This window comes from Peromyscus leucopus, chromosome 4 (genome assembly GCF_004664715.2).
Source record: "Peromyscus leucopus breed LL Stock chromosome 4, UCI_PerLeu_2.1, whole genome shotgun sequence".
Lineage (NCBI taxonomy): Eukaryota > Metazoa > Chordata > Mammalia > Rodentia > Cricetidae > Peromyscus > Peromyscus leucopus.
In genome coordinates, this window is record NC_051066.1 from 9,936,100 (window position 1) to 9,945,615 (window position 9,516).

A 9,516-nucleotide genomic window follows, 5' to 3' on the forward strand; every position below is an offset into this window, starting at 1 on the left:
GGAAGACAGGGAGGCCAGAGGAGAGAGGGCTCCAGGCTGAGCAGCTGGAAGCAGCCTGGAAAAGTGATGCAGAGTGTCTTCGTGGAGGCCCATCTTCATGAGAACATCACAGAGGGTGCCGCCAGGAACGAAAGTGGCTACAATGTTGCTATGTAGATAAAATTCTAAACAGTCTTATTAAATAAGAAATACAGAGCCAAATAAAGAGTTAAAAGCCTAAGAGGTCAGAGTACTAGAGAATAGCCTTTAGCTTACCAGCTGCTGCTGTCCTTCCCCTGAGAAAAGAGACATACTTCCTGTGTGTCTGTATTTTTTTTTGACTTTCCGTTCTGCCTTCTCATTGGTTCTAAACCCAACCACATGACTTCTTCGTCACTGCCTGTCTATACAGACCTCCGGGTCTCTATGGTTGGTATTGAGATTGAAGGCGTGTGTCTCCATGCTGGCTATGTCCTTGAACCTACAGACTGTGTCTGCCCTGTGATAAGATTAAGGGCATGTGCTACCACTGCCAGACTTCTGCTAAATGGCTTGCTATTAGCTCTGACCCTCAGGCAACTTTATTTATTAACATACAAATAAAATCACATTTCAGCACAAATAAAATATCACCATATTGCTAGGCAGTGTTGCCTTACTGGACCACGGCATGTAAGCTCCCTTTTACTGGTGGGGATTGGTTGGTGGTCCATGACAGAACAGAGACAGCCTGAGCCTGTCTGTGACCACGGCTATTGCATAGAGGGTTTTGGAGTTCAGCTTCAGTCTCATTCTGTGACTCAGTTTCCACAGAGTAAAAGAGCTTCAGTCTGGGGTTTGCAGCATATGGTCACCATGGCAATGGTAAACGGGTTCCATGTGTTTCAGGAATCATTGATGTTTTGGTGACTGTGGTGGTGTGTGGTGCATAGAGAAGGCTGGCTGGGGTGTTGGGTTGCCCTGGCTGGAGGGATGATGGACAGGAGACTGATGTTGCAGAGAGCCTGGAGGCAGGACCACTGTAATTGTGGTCTTACATCTGAGATCTTGGTGATGCTCACGGAAGACCCATGAGACAAGTGATCTCCACTGCTTCTGATGTCCACTCTGAGGATGTGGGTTGGGCACCTCATCCCTCTCCAGGAGAACTAAGCAACACTCGGTTTCCAGACATGGCGCTGCCTCCTGAAGACAGGCTATCCATCAGCTCACACCTCAGCCAGCCTGGCCTTCTAAAGGCCACATAATGAGGATGCCAATAAGATATTTACATTTCTCCCAAGCATCTGCTGAATCGGACTTTCCTCTTACAGCCACCCCACCCCTTCCAGATCCCCTATACCTCGTCAACTGTTGTATGGAGGCTTTCAGGTTCATTTGGGGAAGGAGTTTTTTTTTCTTTTAATTTTCTGTATCAGGTTTAATTAAACCAAGGAATGCATGACCCTGTCGGATCACATCAGAATGGGCCACTTTGCTGCATGAGGAAAAACACCAGCATAAATTATTGATTCATCTTCATTGAAATTAATCTGCCAATGACTTTCCCTGGCTGGGGTTGGGGCAGGGACCTGGGGCACCCTGTGATGTGCCAGCACAAACTGCGTTTGAAAGTTCCATCTCAGAGTGACATGAGATCGAGGAGATCAAAGGCAGCAAGAGGTGTCGAAGTCAGGCACATGCTCAGATGCCACTTGTGATGGCTCAGATGCAGTTTATAAAGTGGCCCGCCTCCAGTCCCCGAGTCCTGCCCTATCCAGAGAGTGCTGAGGTTTTAAGAGATGGAAGGAGAGAGCGGGACTTCATGCCGAGCTATTTGAAAATTAATTGGAAAAGACAAAGTAACGCAAACTCCAAAATTGTCACCCCAAACAGTGACTATCAAAGAAATTAAACCCCAAACTACAGACTATGGGACAAAGATAATTCCAGGCCCAGGTTTCTTTGCTGAAACAACCCAAGTCTATGCAAACCTCCTAAGATGGTAGACAGAAGGGACGATCTCTGAGGCATTTTATGAGACTGGTGTGGCCTTAATGTCCTGACACAAATGTTATGGTTAAGGAAGCAAAGAACACTGTGGGTCCCTGTCCTCATGAAAACAGATGTGAAAGTCTTCAGGGAAATGTTAGCCACAGGTTCCCTGCAAGTGAGGGGACCTCACTTCAGGAAGGCAAGGTTGGTTTGATATTCAAAAGCCAATCAACACAGTAGAGCAGGGAAGTCACATGATTATTGCTATAGATGCAGAATTATGTAATACTATTCATGAAGAAAATGTCTTAGAAAACCAGAGAAAGAAGGAGACCTCTTGCCTTGAGAAATAGTACTGTGGGACAGCTCACAGCTTCCCGTAGCTCCAGCTTTAGGGGTGCAGGGCTGTCTTCTGACCGCTCCAGGAACCTGCACTCACGTACATACGCCCCAATGCCCTGCCTCATATACACATAATTAAGAAATAAAAATTTAAAAAAATTAAATTAAGCATTCTAGAGGAAAAAGTAGAAAACCTTTGTGAGTTTGAGGTCAGCTTGGTTTATATACAGAGTGTTCCAGGCCAACCAGGGTAGAATAGTGAGACCTTGACTCAAAAATTAATAAACAAACAAGTAAATAAATACCCCTTCTCTTGGCCTTGAGTCTCGAAGCACAAGATTCACTCTCCTCAGCACTTTTAACAGCGCACTATCCTCCTAGATGTAACTAGAATTAGAAGAGAAAGATAGAATTGCCAGCCTTCACAGGGGATGAAACTGCACATGGAAAAGCTAATGGAATCTGCAGTGTCAGAAGCATTAGTAAATTTAGCAAACTTGTTACACATGCACACAGCATCCTTATTCCAGAAAAGAAGGAGAAATGAAACAAAATAACACTTGCAGCATCATCAAAGAAAACAAAAGCATCCAACAAAATAAAATACTAGCTGGGAGTGGTGGCACACACTGATAATCTCAGCACCTGTGAAGCTGAGGCAGGAGGATCATGAGTTCAAAGTCAGCCTGGTCTACATCGTAAGACTCTGTTTCAAGACATTAAATGAAAAAGTAAGGGGGCTGGAGAGATGGCTCAGCAGTTAAGAGCACTGTCTGCTCTTCCAGAGGACCTGAGTTCAGTTCCCAGCAACCACATGGTGGCTCACAACCATCCATAATTTGATCCGGTGCCCTCTTCTGGCCTGTAAGCATACATGAATACAGAATACTACATAATAAATAAATAAATAAATAAATAAATAAATAAATAAATAAATAAATAGAGAAAGTAAAGAATAATCTGAATGTGACGGGGCACATGCCTGCAGCCTCAGCTTTTTAAAGGTGAAAACAGAAGGATTAGGAGTTCAGGGTTATCCACAGCTACATGTGAGTTCAAGGGCAGCCTGTGCTAAATAAGATCCTGTCTTAAAAACCCAAACAGAGTAATAATAATAAGATAATAAGCAAATAAAAATAAATAAAATGAAAAATGAAAAATAAAATCAAACACTGAGAGATTTAATTATAGAAAAATTTGTCTACCAAGTAAAACTGCGGTGTGTTTTTTAAAAAATTAATTTAATTTAATGTGTATGAGTGTCCGCGTGTATATATGTGCACTATGTGTGTGCCCGGTGCCCTCAGGGGTCAGAAGAGGCATCAGATCCGCTGAAACAGGAGTTACAAATGATTGTGAATCGAAGAGCGGGTGCTGGGACCCTGGCCTGGGTCCTCTGCACTGGTCCTCCTCCCTGGGGAGCCGGCCAGCTCTCAGCCTCAACAATCAGTGCTTGTCTCCTTGCTGCCTCTATTTTTAAGATTTATTTCTTTTATTTGTGTGTGTGTGTGTGTGTGTGTGTGTGTGTGTGAGAGAGAGAGAGAGAGAGAGAGAGAGGGAGAGAGAGAGAGAGAGAGAGAGAGAGAGGACAGAAGAGGGCATCGGTTCTCCTGGAGTTACTTATGGCTGTGAACTGCCCCATGTGCATGCTGGGAACCAAACGGGTCCTCTGTGGAAGCAGTACATGCTCTTAACCACTGAACCATTTCTTCAGGCCCACCTTTTTAAACAGGATCTTATGTAGCCCAGGCTGGCCTTGAACGTCAGTGTAGCTGAGAGTGACCTTGAACTTCTGATCCTCCTGCCTTTACCTCCGCGCTGGGATTACAGGCGTGTGCCAGCACACCTGGGTGTTTATGTGGTGTTGGGATGGAACTCAGGGCTTTGTGTATGTTAGGCAAGCACTCAACTCAGCCAACTCCCAGACAATCCCCCTTCCCTTTTTTTAAAATAAAAGACACCCTGTATCTGTGCTGGAAGGGTCTGCCGCAGAGCAGCAACTCTGATCTCTGGGCGTTGTAATTATGAGATATTTTTATTTCTTCTTTGTGTTATTCTTTATTTCTTGCTTTTGAAAATAGTGAACATGTATTATTTATGCGATAATTTTTCAAAAGAACTTATTAAAAGAACTTTACGGCGCATTTTATTGCTTGGGCGTCCTCTAGGGAATACCACCAGTGATGCCGGCAACTGACGGGCTCTCATTTGTAAGCAAGGCAAATTGCTTCCAGTCGGCTTGCACAGAAAATGAAGTCGTCGCCAGCCAGGTGTTGGGGCTTCTGAGCTCTCCAGAGGCCAGAGGACCCATCTGTGAGTGTGGAGCCGGTGAAGGCAGGAGGAAGGATGCGGAACCATTGTCACTGCTTGTTCCCCACGGCACTGCTCAGGACTGCCACCCAGGGTGTCGTCACCATCACCACTGCCCTTGGTCATGCTTCCACGGCCAGGCCCTGCCCTTGCTCCTGTCCACTAGCCTCTGGTGAAGGTCTGGACCGTGCTGCTGGGGCACCGTCGGGGCAGGAGTGTATGTTTGCTCTGGACAGTTGTGACAGGGAAGGGAGGCTGTGTCTGCAAAGTAAGATCCGGTGTCTAAAATGGAAACGAAATGAAATCGGAGATGGAGAGCGGAGGCACAAACGAATCTGAACCCAGCCCAGTTAGACGCCCCTTTGTCTTCTGGTTCAGTTCTCCAGCTGGTGGCCTGGTCACACGCACTCCCCCCCTCCATTCTTACTCTCTGCTGCCCTGTCTCTAGGCCAGATGTAAATGTGCCACTCCAGCTGTTTCACTGGCATCTGCTTGCTTACAAGGGCTCCCTCATAGCACCACGAAATGTCTGCGTTCTTCTCTTGTCAGCCTGTGATAGGTCTGGCCAAGCACGTAGGCGGTAGAGGGGTGGGGTGGGGTCTCCATGGTGGACAGGGAGTCCAGGGTCAGGGCATTCCAGCTTAGAGGCTGTGACGTGCTGTCACGGCTTTCCCTGTGCTCTGCATCTCCTGTTGCTTCCATGCTGTTGCCTCTTCTCCAGAGGATCCCGCCAGTCTCCAGCTTTTCTTCCCAGAAGCTTCTGGCTGCTCAGACACAGCCCCATTGCCACACCCCCTCGGGCTTCATCACCCTCTGCTTGGTTTAGACTATAACTGTTCTCAGCAAGACTTCACAACAGGGGTTGGAGAGATGACTCAGGGGTTAAGAGCACTGGCTGTTCTTCCAGAGGATCCAAGTTCGATTCCTAGCAACCACATGGTGGCTCACAACCATCTATAACTCCAGTTCCAGGGGATCCAGCACCCTCCTCTGTCCTCTGCATGCACCAGGTCCATGGTACATTTAGAAAAGCACTCATACACGTAAAAACAAAACAAAGCAAAACTTCACACTAGACCTCTGTCTTAGTCAAGGTTATTATTGTTGTGAAGAGACACCAAGACCACAGCAACTCTTACAAAGGAAAGCAATTAGTTGGGGCTGTCTTACGGGTTCAGAGGTTTAGTCCATTATCGTCATGGCAAGAAGCATGGCGGCATGCCGGCAGAGATGGTGCCGGAGAAGGAGCTGAGAGTTGTACATTTGGATTGACAGGCAGCAGGAAGAGAGAGAGACACTGGGCCTGGCTTGGACTTTGAAATCCCAAAGCCCCATCCCAGTGATACACTTCCTCCAACAAGGCCACACCTCCTCTAACAAGGCCACACCTCCTCCAACAAGGCCACACCTCCTCCAACAAGGCCACACCTCCTCTAACAAGGCCACACCTCCTCCAACAAGGCCACACCTCCTCTAACAAGGCCACACCTCCTCCAACAAGGCCACACCTCCTCCAACAAGGCCACACCTCCTCTAACAAGGCCACACCTCCTCTAACAAGGCCACACCTCCTCTAACAAGGCCACATGTCCTGACCCTTTCAAGTAATGTCACTCCCTGTGAGCCCATGGGGGCCATTTTCATTCACACCACCTCGCCATCTTTGTGGCCATTGAGCGTCTGGTTCCTGGGCACTCCTTGTCCCCATGAGTGTGACCGGTGGAGAGCTGTGAGATCCATGTCTGGACTCCTAAGTTCGCTGGACGCAGAAGTTGGCGCACAGCCCTCAGGTGTTACCCATCTCTAGATTCCCCCTAGTACTCTCACGTGCCTGGAGCAAGGGAGGGGTGCACAGGGCTGCAGGTGGGGCTACGCGATCTGTCTTTGGCGGAGCCATTTTCTCCTCAACCTTAGGAGGGGAGCTGGTGGGTGGGCACGCTCGTCCCTTGCCCCTTTGGTTTGGCACAGCCATTACACTTCCAGACCCCATGCTGGCTCTGGCTGTGGAAGGCCCAGGGGAGCAATGGGTCACTTCTTGCCTGGTCCATAGAAATCTTTGTAACCATTATGCTGTCCTGTCTCCATAGCAACTTTGGTAAAACATGTGCCCCATGATAGAGCATCTTCGAGCCTGGAGCTCTGAGCACTGTGGGCAGCCCTAGTTAGTCTCAAACGCACTACGTAGCGGAAGATGACCTTGAACTGTGATCCTAAGGGATGGGATGCAGGCATGGGCCACCTCGACAGGCACCAACTGTGAAACAGCCATGGTCACAGGTTCTAACTCCTGCCTTGGAAAAGAGGGGTCTAAGGCCCCTCTTTCTCAATCTGAGTGTGCTTGCTTCTGTTTCTGCTGGTAGGACCTGGCAGGTGAACCTTTCTTCCACTCCTGGCTCCCGACCTCCTGTCTCCGACTGTGGGGGCTTGCTGCATGAAGGCTGGCCATCCTCCCTCTGGGTGGTGTGGAACATCCTCCTCAGAGCATCCTTGAGCCTCTGAGAGGCTCAACAGCCAGAGCAAGTGCAGATCGAGAGGAGGCGGCCACTCTCAGGGAAGGGAGAGGATCTGGGTCCTGCTGTGGGATGTCTTTCTGTATGCCGTGAATATGTGTTACTCCCATTGGCTAATAAATAAAGCTGCATTGGCCTATGGCAGCGCAGGATGGAGCCAGGTGGGAAAATCCAGGAGAGATAATGAGGGGAGAAGGAAGGGTAAGGGGAGACACCAAACCGCCGTCCAAGGAGCAACATGTGATGGGATGCAGGTAAAGCCACGGCGTGCATGGCAATACATGGATTAATAAGTTATGGGTTAAGTTATAAGAGCTAGCTAGTAAGAAGCCTGAGCCATAGGCCATATAATTTGTAATTAATATTAAGCCTCTGAGTGATTATAAGCAGTTGCAGGACCGCGGGGCCAGGTGGGACCGGAGAAACTTATGGCTGCAGGGGTCCCGCGTTGCTCCTGCTTTTACCTGTATTTCAGCTCGTGCATGTTGGCCATGTCCCCAGCTCAGGTGTTACCTGTGACTCGGTGCCTTCTTATCCTCAGGGTTGGTGTGAGGGGTCATCCTCTGCCAACACTCAGGGCACGGCCCCTCAGCGCTGGTTCTCCCCTTCTGAAGCAAAGGAAGGTCTCCTCCCTGGTCCTGAGTTGGTGGCCATCTGCTGTCCTCCAGCTTGTCCCTGCTACAACGCTCCTCTTAGCCTCTGATTGAGTACCGATTTTCACACCGTGGGACGCAACAGGCTAGGGGCCTAGGGGATGAAGGATGAAGGCGGCACACTTCCTCCCCGACAGGAAACCCTCCCCAGAAATCGCTACACAGGGATCTACTTACCGAGCTAGCTCCACAGAGGAGGCCCAGCCTTGGGGAGAGGGAAGGTATTTTTAGCTGGAAACATTTACCAGAAGAAAGGCCACGCCAGGCCTGCCTGAGAGGGATGGACGTCATCTGGGCTGCCGTCTCTCGTGCTCCAGGTTCCTCTAAAAGAGGGAGAAAGCCTGAGACGGCTGGAAAAGCCACGCTCCGCACCCGCCCACCTGCTGCAGCTGCACCGAGCTGTTGGGAACGTGAGAAAGTCATGGACGATGGGGGATCTGCAGTCGCCTTCTGTTAGCCCCAGGGTAAAGGAAGCTTTGCCTCAACCGCTGGGCTCCCCTCCAGCTGGGGGAGGGCCAGAGGGCCAGGGCCAACTCCCATCCCTACACCACCCCCAAGCTGTGGGGCTCCCACGGGGGCATGGCACCTGTTGGGTCCTGGGCCTCCCTTGGGGGTTTTCTTTCGCTTGGTTTTTGACAGGCTCTCACTGTGTAGCCCAGGCTGGCCTTGAATTCGCTACGTTGCGCATACTGAACTCTGATCCTTCTGCCCTCGCCCTGCTGGTTCCCAGGTGGGAAGAGCTCCACCCAGCTCCCCGTGCCCGACGCCTGCCTGTCCTGCCACACTCATTCAGGTGTGGGCGCCCGGGGAAGCCCTGTTTGATGGCTGTGAGCCACACATCACTCTTCCACACTCACTGTGACCCTGTAGACTGCTTGTCCCTAGGGTCTGACTCCCACTGGGCTGAGGGGAGGGTGTATGCAGCCCGAGAGCAAGGTCTCTGTCCTCTACACTATAGCTCATGACCTAGGACAGTTCCCTTATCATTGTAAACCTTGGCTCCTCTGTGAGTTAAAGGGGAGAAGACAGTCTCATGTTGAGTATTTTGTGAGGTTCAGTGAGGCAATGGTGATCCACTGTGGAATAGCCCTAACCAGCTCTAAAGAGCCCGAGTGAGGCCAGGACCAGGGACCTTAGCCAGGGTCACTCTGGACCCTGAGAAGACCCACCTTCTCTTGGATTCAGGCATCACTTACAAACCCTGTGTGACCACACTGCTGGCCAGTTCCCTGCTCCCCTCTGCTCGGACACAAAGTGGCAGACCTGGGGCCTTGTTGGGGGCTGATACTGTCCCAGGGGCACCTCCCTATGTTGTCTCTGCTCTTGTGTTCCCAGCTCGGATATTTTGTTGTCTGTTCTTTGAATGGTAAGGTTCCTATTACCCAGGGGCTGGAGGGGAGGGGTGGTCCTCTGCCGGAATGTCATTCTGGGGACCCAGTGCACAGCCCATGCACGGTGGCACCTCTCAGATGGCCTTCTTTCACTTTATACCCCCTTGGGCAGAAGGACTGTTTAAACTGAGACGCTTGACGTGGATTCTGTGGCACTGTATAGCGAGCCGTGGCCTGTGGCGAGCTGGTTCTAGTGTAGGCCCGTTTCTCATGTTCTGAAGGCGAGAATGCAGATGAGCTGGGGACACAGGGGTCTGATGGCCAAGGGTGGTGTATGCAGCCGTGAGTGCCACTTGGCCCTTGGGCCAGGGTCAGGGTCAGGGAACAGGAAGTGGTACCCAGAGAGGATGGAGGCTA